The sequence below is a fragment of the Amblyomma maculatum genome, chromosome 10 (assembly GCF_055883805.1).
Source record: "Amblyomma maculatum isolate TAMU_Amacu chromosome 10, ASM5588380v1, whole genome shotgun sequence".
NCBI classification, from domain to species: Eukaryota; Metazoa; Arthropoda; class Arachnida; order Ixodida; family Ixodidae; genus Amblyomma; species Amblyomma maculatum.
In genome coordinates this window covers 163,203,027-163,217,331 of record NC_139353.1, presented here as the reverse complement: position 1 = coordinate 163,217,331, position 14,305 = coordinate 163,203,027, and the positions used below count along the sequence as shown (strand labels likewise).

At 46.8% G+C, this 14,305-nt stretch overlaps 1 pseudogene across 1 annotated transcript in view; it reads left to right on the top strand.

Annotated features, from left to right (window-relative positions):
• LOC146177826 (cytochrome P450 4c3-like) overlaps positions 1-14,305 on the top strand; it is a 111,504-nt pseudogene that overhangs the window by 50,973 nt on the left and 46,226 nt on the right. Inside the window, exons 6-7 of the transcript XR_014701095.1 lie at positions 4,456-4,582; positions 7,544-7,732. The product of XR_014701095.1 is annotated as a cytochrome P450 4c3-like (transcript). The remainder of the gene's footprint in view (positions 1-4,455; positions 4,583-7,543; positions 7,733-14,305) is intronic.

Genomic DNA, 14,305 nt, shown 5'->3' with positions numbered 1-14,305 from the left:
ACTCACGCTCGCAAATGATTCCGCCCGGTTCTCAATTTGTCTCACAAGATGGCCAAACCTATGCCACTCGTCGATCACATCCTCCTCGGCGCCGATCGCTTTCTCCAATTCTGCGACGTCCTACCAGCACCGTTGAGGGAAACTAACAGTCGCAGTTCCGGGGGTAAGAACTGCGCTTGTTTCGAATTCCTGAAGTCCTCCGTGTCGTCCCGCTAATGTTATCAAAGTTTCTGTAGAAGGTGCCACAGTTCTCGCTCTCGTCAATACCGGTGCAGCCGTCTCCGTCATCATTGAAGCGCTCTGCCGTCAAATTCGCAAAGTGACCACTCCGATTTCCGACTTTTCGCTCCGCACCGCCTCATCACAGCACATTCACCCCTCCGCATCTTGCACAGCCCGTGTGCTCATTCAAGACGTCTTGTACCCCATCGAGTTTATTGTTCTGCCGAACTGCTCGCATGATATCATCCTCGGATGCGATTTTCTATCGACTCACCAGGCCGTTATTGACTGTGCTCGCGCGCAAATTGCCTTCGCCCCCCTCTGTGATGCCCCCTTCTGTGATACCCCTCCCCGCACTGCTCGTCGCCCATGACACCGACATTCCTCCGTTTTCTGCTGCCCTCGTACCACTGTCTTGTGAGTGTGTAACTCCTTTGACTGCGATTTTTACACCTTCCGAAGCCGCCTCCCGTCATCCCTGCCTCCTTTTTCTGTTCGCAGTTCTCGAAATTCAAGACGGCGAGAGTGCACTTTACGCCTCGAACCCATTTCCTTGCACAGCAGTCCTGCTCCGTGGCGAATCCATTGGACGTCTTGAAGAGCTTGATCCCAGTCATATCACCACTCTTGCTGACTCAACCCCCTCCTTCGACGTTAGTCTGTGCTCTTGCGATGTTGCGACCGCTTCGACGCCCTCCGACGTTTTCCAACATGCTATTGATGTTGATCTTCCACTTGCGCAGCGTGATCAACTTGTCGCCCTCTTGCAGAACTTCGCTTCTTCATTCGACCTTCCTCAAACTGACTTGGGCCGCACGTCTGTCGTAGAGCACACCATCGACACCGGTAAAACCGCACCTTTGCGCCAGCGCCCCTATCGCGTGTCGGCTTCGGAGAGCCAAGTAATTGCTGATCATGTGGACGACATGCTTCGTCGTGGTGTCATTCGGCCATCCCACTGTCCCTGGACGTCTCCAGTTGTGTTGGTACCTAAGAAAGATGGCTCCTTCCGGTTTTGTGTCAACTACCGCCGGCTCAACAAGATCACGCGCAAGGACGTCTATCCTCTGCCACGCATCAATGACGCACTGGACTCCTTGCAGGGCGCCGAGTTTTTCTCCTCGTTGGATTTACGATCTGGCTACTGGCAGGTGCCAATGAATGACGCTGACCGCTCTAAAGCTGCCTTCATCACACCAGATGGATTATATCAATTCAACGTCATGCCCTTTGGGCTTCGCAACGCCCCGGCCACATTTGAACGCCTCATGGACACTGTGCTTCGTGGATTCAAGTGGCGAACCTGTCTTTGCTATCTCGATGATATCGTAGTCTTTTCTACCGATTTTCAATCCCACCTGCTCCGACTGAAGGACGTTCTCACTTGTCTCGCTACCGCCGGCCTCCAACTGAATCTAAGAAGTACCGCTCATGTCGTTTCTAAGGATGGCATTCTTCCCGATCCCACCAAACTTCGTGCAGTTGCCGAATTCCCACGCCCAAAATCACTGAAGCAGCTACGAAGTTTCATCGGCCTGTGCTCCTACTTTCGCCGCTTCATCTTAAATTTCGCCTCTATTATTGCTCCTCTCATCCAGCTCCTCTCCGGCAGCTCCGACCTCTCCGCATGGACACCTGCTTGTGATGACGCCTTCAACACTTTACGCCGTCTTTTGGTTTCGCCTCCCATCCTCCGCCACTTCGACCCGAATGCGCCAACTGAGATTCACACTGACGCTAGCGGTATTGGGATAGGCGCCGTTCTCACCCAACGCAAACCTGGTATCCGAGACTATGTGGTGGCGTACGCAAGCCGCACCTTGACCAAGGCAGAGTCCAATTATTCTGTTACGGAAAGAGAATGCTTGGCCATTATTTGGGCCATCGGCAAATTCCGTCCGTATGTCTATGGCCGACCATTTTATGTGGTCACTGATCATCACGCTCTGTGCTGGCTGGCGTCCCTCAAGGACCCGTCCGGCCGCCTTGCTCGCTGGGCTCTTCGCCTCCAAGAGTATGACATTCGTGTCATATCTCGCTCAGGCCTCAAGCATACTGACGCGGACGCTCTTTCGCGCTCACCGCTGCCTCCCTCTTCGTTGCCTGATGAGATCTGCGCCTACGATTTGTCTTCGCTTGCCACTATTGACATGGCCACGGAACAGCGGCGCGACCCGTGGATATCTACACTTCTGGACTTTCTTTCAAGTCACTCTCCAGGTCGTCTGTCTCGGGCGCTTGCCCGCCAAGCTCACCATTTTTCAATTCGTGACGGGCTGCACTATCGCCGCAATTATCTTCACGACGGAAGGAAGTGGCTTTTAGTCATCCCCCGTCATCTCCGCGCCGAAATTTGTGCTGCTTTCCATACTGATCCCCAGTGCGCCCACGGCGGAGGGTTGAAAACCTACACGCGCTTGCGTCTACGCTTCTTCTGGCGTGGAATGTACCGCTTTGTCCGCCATTTTGTCCGCTCTTGCCAGTCTTGCCAACGCCGAAAAACTCCTCTCAAGTCTCCTGCTTCGTTGCAGCCGTTGCCCTGTCCTGCCCGTCCGTTTGATCGTGTCGGCATAGATCTATACGGTCCCCTTCCTACAACTTCAGCTGGCAACCGCTGGATTATCGTGGCAGAGGATCATCTGACCCGCTACACTGAGACATCAGCATTGCCCTCTGCTTCCGCACGCGACGTGGCTGCCTTTATTCTGAAATACCTGGTTCTTCGCCATGGTGCCCCTCGCGAACTGCTCAGTGACCGCGGACGCGTTTTCTTATCAGACGCTCTTGAGGCTCTCCTGAAAGAATGCCGCATCATACACCGCACCGCTACCTCGTACCACCCTCAGACGAATGGACTGACAGAACGTTTCAACCGCACTCTCGGTGACATGCTGGCTATGTACGTGAACACCGACCATTCGAATTGGGACCAAGTTCTACCGCTTGTAACTTACGCATATAACACCGCGACACAGACCACTACTGGATTCTCGCCATTCTTTCTCCTTTACGGGCGCGAGCCACCCTGTACTATGGACACACTTTTTCCCTACCGCCCTGACGTTTCCGAATCTTCCCCGCTATCCGATGCCGTCACGCACGCAGAAGAATGCCGTCAGCTCGCCCGCTCTCTCACAACAGAAAATCAGGGGCAACAAAAATACCTCCGTGATACCGGCGAAGCTTCGTCATATCTCCCGAACTCTCTGGTGTGGCTCTGGGTGCCCTCCACAACCCCTGGCCTTTCAAAGAAGTTTCTTGCTCGCTACCACGGGCCATATAGGGTCCTTCAGCAAACATCTGCAGTCAACTACGTAGTTGAGCCCGTCACGCCCTCTGCGGACTTGCGTCGCCGTGGTCGTGAAACAGTTCACGTGAACCGATGAAGCCATTCTATGACCCCGCTGTGCTTTCCGCGCCATAAGTCACCAGGATGGCTCCTTTTTTTTTACCCGGGGGGAAAATGTACTGTGATAGTCAGCCCTTCAGCCATCGACATGCCCCAGTGCGTTGTGCGACGAAGACAAAGAAGTACGCTGGGCTCGCCGTTGCAAGGTCCTCTCCTCACAGCTCTCCATCTGAGCGTCAATAAACGCCCTATTACAATAGCAACGAAATTACGATGACTGTTTCCATAGATCATGAAGGTTCAACAACCTTTGAAGCGTCTGGTAATGAATGAATAGAATAAAAGGACAGTTTTCATGCTGTTAACAAATGATAAGCTTAGGAGACCAGTTCATGGTTTCTTTAATTAGATAAAGAAGATTGCATTAACTCTCCCGCTGAACGGTACGCACGTGAATTGACTGTTGTTGCTGATGTCTACTCCGAACTCAAGGTACGACACATTCTTCGAGGTATAACCTGGAACGTGACAAGTAATCAAGACGCCTCGTATGTCACCTGTCTTCCTCTTTTTTTCAAGATTACTGCCGGGTTGTGGCAAGTCGGCATTTCAAAGCAGCAGTATTTAATGACGCTTCCCTTTTGACCATTGCATTCTAATTTGGCTGGAGGCTGAAGCGCTTTCGATCAGTTCTTATTTGATTTATCATCCAAGGCATTTTGCTGATGGAGTGCATTCTCATGTTCACTATGTTCTTGTGCAGGACAAAAAATGGTGCGGTGTAACTGGAGCAGCACTTGAGTTTTGCGCTCGTGTTTTTAAAATGTTTTGCTATTTTAGTGCGCTTTTAACACATAACGCACTCTTCTCTCTCTCTCGCTCAGGATGGGTGAGCTGTTCGTGGAACGCATCTTCAGGCCGATTCTGCAGGTGGACTTCATATACAGGCTCACCCCCATGGGCAGAGAGGCCGCCAAGTGCCTCGATACGCTTCACTCCTTCACGCGCAAGGTACAGCCCGGCTCAAGCAGAAAACTTTGCTTTATGAAGGTTGGCGAACACAAGAATCGAAATTAGGGGCGGGGAAGCGCGTCTAAGTTGCTTTGGTGTGGCATGGATGGCAGAGAAGTGGTAGTCATTTTTTATATATTTTTTTCCTTTCGGTGGATGTGTTGCGTAGGACTACCAACGTTTAAGACTCCGACACTAAGGAGAAAGACTAAAAATGATTACTCTATGTAAGGACAAAATATCGCATTTATAAACAAAAATAATGAACGAGGATCACATGTGTCAAGAAACCACGCGACAGACCCCAGATCAGGATACTAGAAATGAACCTTGTAAACCAAGACTTAATTTAAAGACCACTCGCTCAACGTACGCATCGTAAACACTATAGAACAGGTGCACCTTCGAACTATAGTTTAAGAGATGAACACAATAAGTGAACAGATGCAGGAATTGGAATCTATGTTCAAGATTGTACACACACGCGAGATGTGTATATCGGAGCTGTAATGTTAGCCACAACAGTCTGCATGATACTAACAGGCATAGATATAAATTTAGCGCTGCTGCACACTAGAATTGGTTGCATATACGAAAGCGTAAGCACTTTGCATGTTCCGACCATCTACTTAACGACTAACCTAGCAAAAGATATCTAAACCACAGATGACCATCTATGAACTTCCTACTAATAAAAAATTAAACCGCAGGAAAGATGTGTGCGCATTCTGAACCATACTCCGGACAGTTTACATCATTTATGTACTCTTACTGTGATATCCCACCACTTTAGCAATAACACAGATAAAAGATGTCCACGGCTTAGCCCAGCCAGCCCCGGTTATGGAAGTACAGACTTTCGTTATACCTGGTTCAACACCGGTTTAGCTGTGAAAACTGATTATACAGAGCGAAGAATCGGTAAAGCATGGTTAGGCACAGTTTAGCTTTTATAATTTATTTTTATTGTTCAAGCCTTGGCTAAGGTAAAGCTTTCTCTTTTGTGTGGATTAAAGGAAAGACTTTCCTCTGATTGGCGAAGTAGTTCGCCACAGCTTGAAACATCTAACTTCCAGGTCATGCCCAAGTGTGAACTTGTGAAATATGCCAGGTCCAAATCGCTGTTCCACTCTGTGATCCACGTCGCGGTCCGCGGAATTACAAAGTAGCGGGCACTTTCAGTTCTGCCCGTCGATTCTTTCTTACGGTGCTTACTCCTGTTTCAACTAGCACTGGCGAACATGATTTGCACCATGTACTAACACACATAACAGCATGAGGCATAATAAATATGACATTTTAAATATTTCAAGCGGTTTCAAGCGGTTTTCATTCCGAGCCCTAAGCATGCTCATTATGACTTGGAGGCTTCTTGTTAGAACAAAGCCTATCGCTTCGTTGATGAAGTGAGCATCACAGATATGAAAACTCGAATACTGCTACCGCAAGGCTGTAAATGACTCCTGTAGCGCATTCCAGATAGCTTTGGAGCTGAAGAAACATTCGCGATAGTTCCAGCGCTGGAAACAGAGAAAATCAGTCACAAAAGCAAATGGGCTTCTAAGCTGGTTCGCTGATAATTCGATGTGTAGGTCAACGTAAAACTACAACCAATTATTATCTCGCTAATTTATCCCCGCGTGAACATTATTTATGTGTTTATTTCAGATACCATTAATAATACTGGCATTTTTTACAAAATGGGCCTGTAAATGAACACACAATTCTCATTTAAACAGGCAGACCTGTACTTTCTAATTACGTGCGTATATGAAAAATATACACATAACACATAATACAATACCTTCGAACAGCAAATATGTAAAAAAAACGCCCACTTATACGTGTTAAATAGAGAAATAATGCAGATGCTGTCTTTGTGATGTGCAGTGATGTGAATAGGCTGTTATATTTGCCTAAATACGCTTCACTCATTGCGTAACAGTTCGTTTATAAGAGTGTAGCCATTCAACCACCTACACAAAGGGAAGCATAATTAGGGGTCCATTTTAGCATTATGATCAATGCGAAGTACAAAGCAATCGCGTAAATAATCGATCAGAAGAAAGAGGAGGAGACTCCACGTCCGCCGCTGCGAAGGAGGGTTGTGCCGGCGAAAACTATCAAGGATATATGTTGCACGCAACATAAATTATCAATATATGGAAGATTGAACAGCCTGTGCTGGTCAGTAGAGTAACGCGTAATTCGGAAATCGTAGGGTTGCTTCTCAGCGGCGGTATGTGGTTATTTTTATTCAACTTTCTAATAGATTTTCTCCGCTATTTAGGTTATACTTCACATTAATTACTAATAAAATATTCCCTGTGCTTTCCATTTTGTCAGTAGGTGCTGGTTCCCTTCCTTCTTATGTATCTCAAACTGAAGCCCTTCATTTTCGCCGTATTTCTGCGCTGATTAAATTAACAAGAATTTTGAATATGGTGGCCTTGACGTCATAGCTATCTTAAGAAGATTATCACAAATCTCAAATGATATCCAAGGTTTTGCACAACGTTTCACGTGAGCGGTTATAAAGCAGGCTGGCGGTGGCGAACACCGTCAGCGAAAAGTTGCACGGAACATAAATACTACCGTTTAGCAAGTCAGCACCTGTAGTTATATCTCGCCCCAAATGCTCTGTTAAGTTGAGCTACAACGACGTCAACGGCTGCAGTCGCGTATCTAGCGCCAGCCGCATGGGCGACGCTGGTCACCTCATCAGACAACTTGTATGCCAGTTATTTAACTAGATGTTGCAGGTCTGCGAACTATATGCTCCGAGAAGGACTACGAGTACAACAGTTTGCTTCAAAAGTCTCGTTAGCATTTGCAAATAGTTGAGTTTGTATTCCTCCTGGGAAGGATTGCTGAAATGCAGTTCGATTACAATACCTGCATATTTGGTTTCTTTTTTTATCCCCACTTAAGTATTTAAGTGCTCCTGGTTGCCTGGCGCAGGTGATAGCCGAGCGAAAGCAAGAGCTGAGAAAAGAAGTGGACAGTGGCCTGGTGCGCATTGATGAGGACGATGCCGGAGTGGGACTCAAGAAGGCCCGGCCCTTTATGGACCTACTCCTGCTCGAACACTTCAAGAACAACATCTCGGAGGAAGGCATCAGGGAAGAAGTCGACACGTTTATGTTTGAGGTGCGGTTGTAGGATTGACCATCTCTGTACAAACGAACTTCAAAATTGGCTGCCAATTTCGTTCTCATAAGCGTAAACGCCATATTTACAGTTGATTTCTATCGCTCAAGGCAAATTGCTGCTAGGGTGGTTCATTTTTGTTCACGCCGAAATTTAGAGACGGGAATCAGCAGCACGGGACATCAAGTGAGGCAAGCGAACAAAACGCTAATTAAAACTAGTTTGCAGCACACACGGGACGAACATTACGACTTTAAGTATCGCATGCTCTAACATGTCGCAAAGTGGTTCAAGATTCAATATTTTTTCTAGGCAGCACACAATAAAACCAAAGTTTCGCTAATTCGAACACTGATTTATATTCCTGATAAAACAAGGCTCGATTAATTCAGTGGTTTTCATCTTCCTACTTCTACTGAAAATGTGTTCGTAACTGTGACACTTCTCTTAGGCAGGACAAAATGCATCAATTCATGTGCTTATGAAAATGTACACCATCCCTATGTCGGCTTACATTTCGCTCATATCGATCAGTCATAAACACCCCGAAAGCCTGTCCTTCATAACAGTAGTTGTATATATTGAAATCTTCCTATCCTATCCTATCTTCCTATAAAAATCTCCGACCTTCCTAGCACACATTGTATAATATTTCTTAAGCTTGGTTCCGTAGTCTCGTATTTGGTACTCTTGCTCCTTCTCGGTGCGAAAACAAAAGCCTCAGAATCATCTGTTTAGAAAAAAATGTTGCGCTGGCTCGAAACATTTTTTTTAACTTCTACCCCATTTAAAGCCCATACGGCACAGCTGTAGGCTTCACCTCTTCTTGAGATGCTTGGATACTAGCTCTCGCATTGGCTTTGTTTGTCATTGATTAACAGGTCGACGAAAGAACGCATCTGGTAAAGCTTAGCCAATTGGTTATTGAAGCTGTCAGGATGTGGTCACACCACGAAATGCATGGCTAGATAAGAGCGAATTTAAAGCAAGGTAAAGACATCCTCCCATTTAGCATTTTAATTTTCAGGGAAGAAATGGGAGGAGCTGCTTGCCCGTGCGTGCTGTGAATAACCAACATGCCTGATCGTCTCTGAATCCAATTTTATGGGTATATATGCTGCAGAACATTCTGCTCAAGAAGTTCATGCGCCAAACTCGTCTTTGATATATAGTCTGAATCATAATAGTTACTGTTCAATGCCCACAACGAAATACGAAATGCACTCCTCATTCATAAAGAAAATTTAACTCTTGCTGTTGGTTTTGGCTACAAAGTTAGTAAATTGAAGCTAATCATATCCATTGCTTATACAACATGCATAATAAACACACGGAAAAGGATGTTTCCTTCAGCACATAACACCCATGCCTCGGCGGCAGTATTTTTATGAAGAGAAATGTGTGCTTCACGTGCTATGTTAATGCACTTAACAGAGCCTAAGATGATCTAAAACACTATAGAGCCCTGATCCATCATAGCCAATGCGTCCCTTTAGGAAGTTAAACCAATCAAACCACTATCAGCTACGAATGCGCTGCTATGTTGCATTGTCAATGAACAGCACGATATATTTCGTCAATGTTGTTGACTTTGTTTGCAGTTACCACATCACTCGAAGTGATAATTGAGAACCAGATGTTTGCACGTTTCCAACTAGCAGCTCAATGCTAACTGTTCATTCAAAGCGAAATATGCAATTATTCTCCGGATGGGAGCCATTAGTCCATGCTCCATGTGCCGTCATTATTCTAAAGGCCCTCAAGAACAGCTGTCTCAAGTATTGCGATTTGGTGCTGCTGAGAAACGTTCAAGGTAGAAGTATGAGCTCTCAGCCGTGTTGGTCACCGAAAATATCTCTATACGCTCAATTATCCGGCACTGGTCAGTCGGCTCTATACGAGGCGAGGCATGTGGGAAGAGTTGTGGAAGGGACGCAGCTTTGTGGAGCTGCGGAAGCCCAAACGGAGTTTAAGATTGTGGGTCGGCGTTGTTGGTAGCCGGGGTATTAACCTGAATAGCAGGAGCGGAAGAGAAAGTGTGTATGATGCAGATTAGCGTAAGTGCTAGTCTAAAATTGGTGCCATGCCACAGCTTCGGCAATACGGAGTGTTGAGTACCGTGTTGGAATTGCTCTGCTTTGTGTACGATATTGTACCATGGTGGTGACAATGCCGTAGGCGCCAAGAAACAGACAGAAGTAGTAGCACTTGAATCAACTCTTTGTTGGCTGACTGGTGCCCTCAAAAGAACTAAGGAACTCGGCGGCGCCGATAGCAGTGAACGTGCTCTCTAGTCGTCTAATTACTAATCCGCGTCCCACCTATCAATGCTCAATTTAAAGGCGATAAAGAAACATCTAGATAAAGGCACGAACGGTTACCAACATAACCTGGCACCCCGCCGGGATGGCGTAGTGGTTAAGGCACTCGGCTACTGAACCTAAGGATGCGGAGTCGAATCCCGGCTTTGGCGGCCGCTTTTCGATGGAGGCGAAAAGCAAGGCGCCCATGTACTGTGCTATGTCAGTGCACGTTAAAGAACCTCAGGTGGTCGAAATTTCTGGGGTCCTCCACTACGGCGTCTCATAGCCTGAATCGCTTTGGGATGTTAAACCCCACAAACCCTGGCATATTGCAAAAGCAAACTTAAGAGCTGTGATCCTTCGAGACAGAGATATATCTCGAAGGATGAGTTTGCACACGAGTTTTAATGCTGTAAAAGATTATGCGCGAAGCCAAGACACAGCAGGAGGAGCGATCGTGCCGTCATATTTTAGCCTAATCTTTTATGGAATAACAACAACTCGAGCTAAAAAACACAACTAAGCGGTGTTTTTTTCGAATGTAATGGAGATAGACTAAACCTAATCGGCTGTCTCAGATCAACTTGATCAAGGACTTGAATATGAAATGTCACAGCCAGGCGAGATAAAATGATGATATTGAGCTCGCGGCCACGAACCGCAGCAGAGATGTTATTTTGTATTTAAAATAGTTCATTTGTGAAGGTTATTAACCCAAATGGCTAAAAATAATTTTTGACAACAAATGCTACTTGCGAAGTTCGAGAGGACCTTCAGAAAGCCCTTTGTCATTAACTGCGATGAGAAAATCCTCACGTATATCCTTTTCCCTAACTTCACAGAAAGCCCACGAAATACCCTTGTACAGAAAGAATTACGTGACTAGTGGGCTCGTGATGCTATCTTTCTGCTCTTAGCCGTGGTTGGAGCAAAAAACATCAATGCGTACGCAGTGCTGGCATGCGGTAGCGGCTCACAGTGACGGATCGTTAATCGCGCCACGCTAAAGCTTTCTAATGTAACCATTGTGCGGTATCACGGAAGAGTTATTAGGCGAGTAGCAAAGGATCTGCCAGTGGGGAAACATCCAGAGCAGCCATCATCAAGCCGAGCTTCAGTGTCCTACATTTTTTTTAAGATGGCATGTTCAAGAGCAGCGAAATCAGCTGATGGCAGTTGAGAATGGCGTAACCCAGTGTTCAGTATATTTTGTCTTCCCTGCTTTAATAATTATGAACCAATAATTGATAACTTTTAATTACTGGCTTATTTTGGTGACAAAATTCCGAAGTAGAAGCTGTATGGTCTCAAAAACAGCAGACTGAAATTTTTTAACCAAATTACCGTTCATGTAAATAGCTCCTCTAGGGGCGTTAAACGATAACCCACCGCCGCAAATACACTTCCACGTGAGAGCGATGCCACTTCAGGGTCCTTGGATGAGTGTCAAGGAAAAAAATCTTTTCTCTGCAGACCACTCCTCTGATGCTGCATTGTGTGCTTATGCGGCATGGATGACCGAAATCTAGTCACTTGACAGCTCCTTTGAATATTAATAAATAAAACGTAAAGCGTACTTTAACACTACAGCCAGCTGTTTTCGAAGACAGTTCACTGCTTTGAATTGGCCCTTTGCTGTGAAGCCTTCAAAACAATGAACAAATTTGTCTTCACTGAGTATTTAACTTCCACAAACTAAAAAGAAATGCCACAGAAACGTACATGCGACTCTCAACAGCTCTTAGTTTCACCGTGCTAGGTCGCTCTGCGCCTGCTAAAAGCTGCGTCAACTGGTAGATTCTGCTTGGTGCCGTCTGTCTCCTTTAGTTCATTGTTCAGCGAGATGGCCTGTTCGCGCTCCCTATGTATTTAGCTCAAAGTTCAAGTGTACCAACTCAAAATAACAACCGCCCACCGGGGGGGGGGGGGGGCGCAGTGGTTACTGCGCTCGGCTACTGTTCCCAAGGATCCAGGATCGCATCAGGGCCTGGGCGGCCGCTTTTCTATGGAGGCGGAAAGCAAGACGCTCGTGTGCTTTGCGATGTCAGTGCACTTTAAAGAACCCCAGGTGGTCGAAATTTTCACAGTCGCCCACTACGGCGTCTCTCATACCCTGAGTCGCTGTGGGACGTTACACCCGCAAAAAAAAAAAAACATGAAAATCACAATTGCTAGGCTGTGCACACGAATTCAGCTTAGTGACATATATGTGCTTCATTAACGTGTTTAACGTATCGAACCACACAACTACATTGTTCGCGCCCGAAATAATTACAGAAATAATTACGTCGCAGTTTAATCTAAGAAACAACAATCCATTACAACTTTCACTAATGATCGCCCTCAAGGTGATTTGGCAAACTTGTTGACCAAGTTTCACGAATCACACATGAAAGCAGTTTCATGCACATGCACTTTTCGTCTTCATTTGAGCCGCTTCAAGTAACAAAAAGTCATTTGTTACGATACTGTAACAGCTATACCTGAGTAAGGCTCGGACTATTGCCGTTGTCAGATGGGAAGGAGACTTGACACCCTAACGTGCCGTGCGCCCGTGTCACACATAACTCATCAACCCATCATCATCCATACGAACGCTTCGGCAACTCCCCTCCACAAGCCCAGGGTCAATGGAAAGCTGGGGAAGCTTTTTGTGTTCGAGATTAAGGCCCAACTCGGATATCGGATCCGCCACGCGATGTCACTGCAAGTATGGAATGCATCACGGTCGGACTCGCAATCATGGCAGTGAGCCAACGAGGTGTCGAAGTGTTTACGAACTGTTCTTACGAAAAAAGTGCTTAGCAAAGCACACCGGCATAGCACAGCCATGCGCATGAGCTTATTGCTATTTACCGCCAAAATGTATGTACTAGTAGGAAACTGCGCGACTCGCTAGTGTCCCTACTCTTTCCAAAAGCAAAGACGAAGAGGAGTCCGAAACGTAGTTACAGCCTGTGGCGCAGCACGGCTGCCCAAGTGGATACCGCACATATTCATATTTTCAATTGCACATGCAAGTCTTTGCCATGCGTGGTCTTGCTTTGAGATTGACTTGCTCTCGAATGGAATTTGGTGAAGACGGCTACTCACAGCGCAGGAAGTAGTGGCTGTTTAACACGTGCTTTGTCAGGCTGGGGCACTGCCTTGCTTGACGCTGACCTGCGGGCTTCGCCGAGATATCAAATTAGGTTCGTTGCTGTATGTTAGGCATGAAATCCTTTTAGCTTCCGTTGTCGGTGAGCTTCAGGTTACGTAACAGTCAGAACGAAGGCCCACCCTGACCAGCAGGGCTGTGTCCACAACGACGTTTTAGAGTTTCGGTCAACCGCAGCGCGTGGGGACAAAATCCAGCGTTCATCGCTGTCCATCCAGCACCACCTCCACCCCACCTCATTAACAGGTTCAGACAGGTCGTTGCGGTGGGGCTTGTTCCAGTAAGTCGTAAGCTTATGTAACACATGATCTCCTCATCACAACTGCTCAAACAAAAGGAGCCAGATAGCAGAAGAGCACCGGTAATAAACCATTTTCATGATGGCGCCTAGTTTGAATTGCGGGAGAAGCTGTGATAATAATATTATTAATAATATTAATTGGTTCACAGGTCAGGAAAGGCGCAGTATCTGTCACACTTGTTTCTTTGGGCACCTGAACCTCGCCGTAATTGAAAGGAGGAAGGTGGGAGTTAAAGTGGAAAGAGAGAAAGAATAACTGTAGTGGAGGGCTCCGGAGCATTTTCGACCACCTGGGGTTCTTTAACGCGCGCTGACATCGCACAGCGCAGCGTCTTCGTTTCGCCTCCTTCGAAACGCAGCCGCCGCGGTCGGGTTCGAACCAGGGTGCTATGTTTTGCTATTTCGTGCTCATCACGTAGTGCATGGATCGCACTGCGATGACTGCATAGAGTCTTCAGTGCCTAACGAGTTCAAACCAGAAATTTGGCGAAACGCAATCTTTCGTTCAGCGCATGTGCAAAAATGAGAATATTTATGCGAACTAATTAGAGCTCAATACAACTCAGTCTCCTTTGCTCTGTTTTGAGTTTCATCCAGAGATTATTTCTAGTCCCTACTACAGACTAACCCGAAGTTGGGGACTATACGGTCGTGCATGCGCAGAACACGATACCGCGCCTACGAATGTTACGGGGGGCCTCATTGCCTCACTGGTTTCCCGGTAGAGCCCCCCTAAACCCAACAGATGCAGCTCACGCTGGAAAACTCGACGGTGATCGATTCTTCGATTCGGTGGAGATGCTTACTTTGCC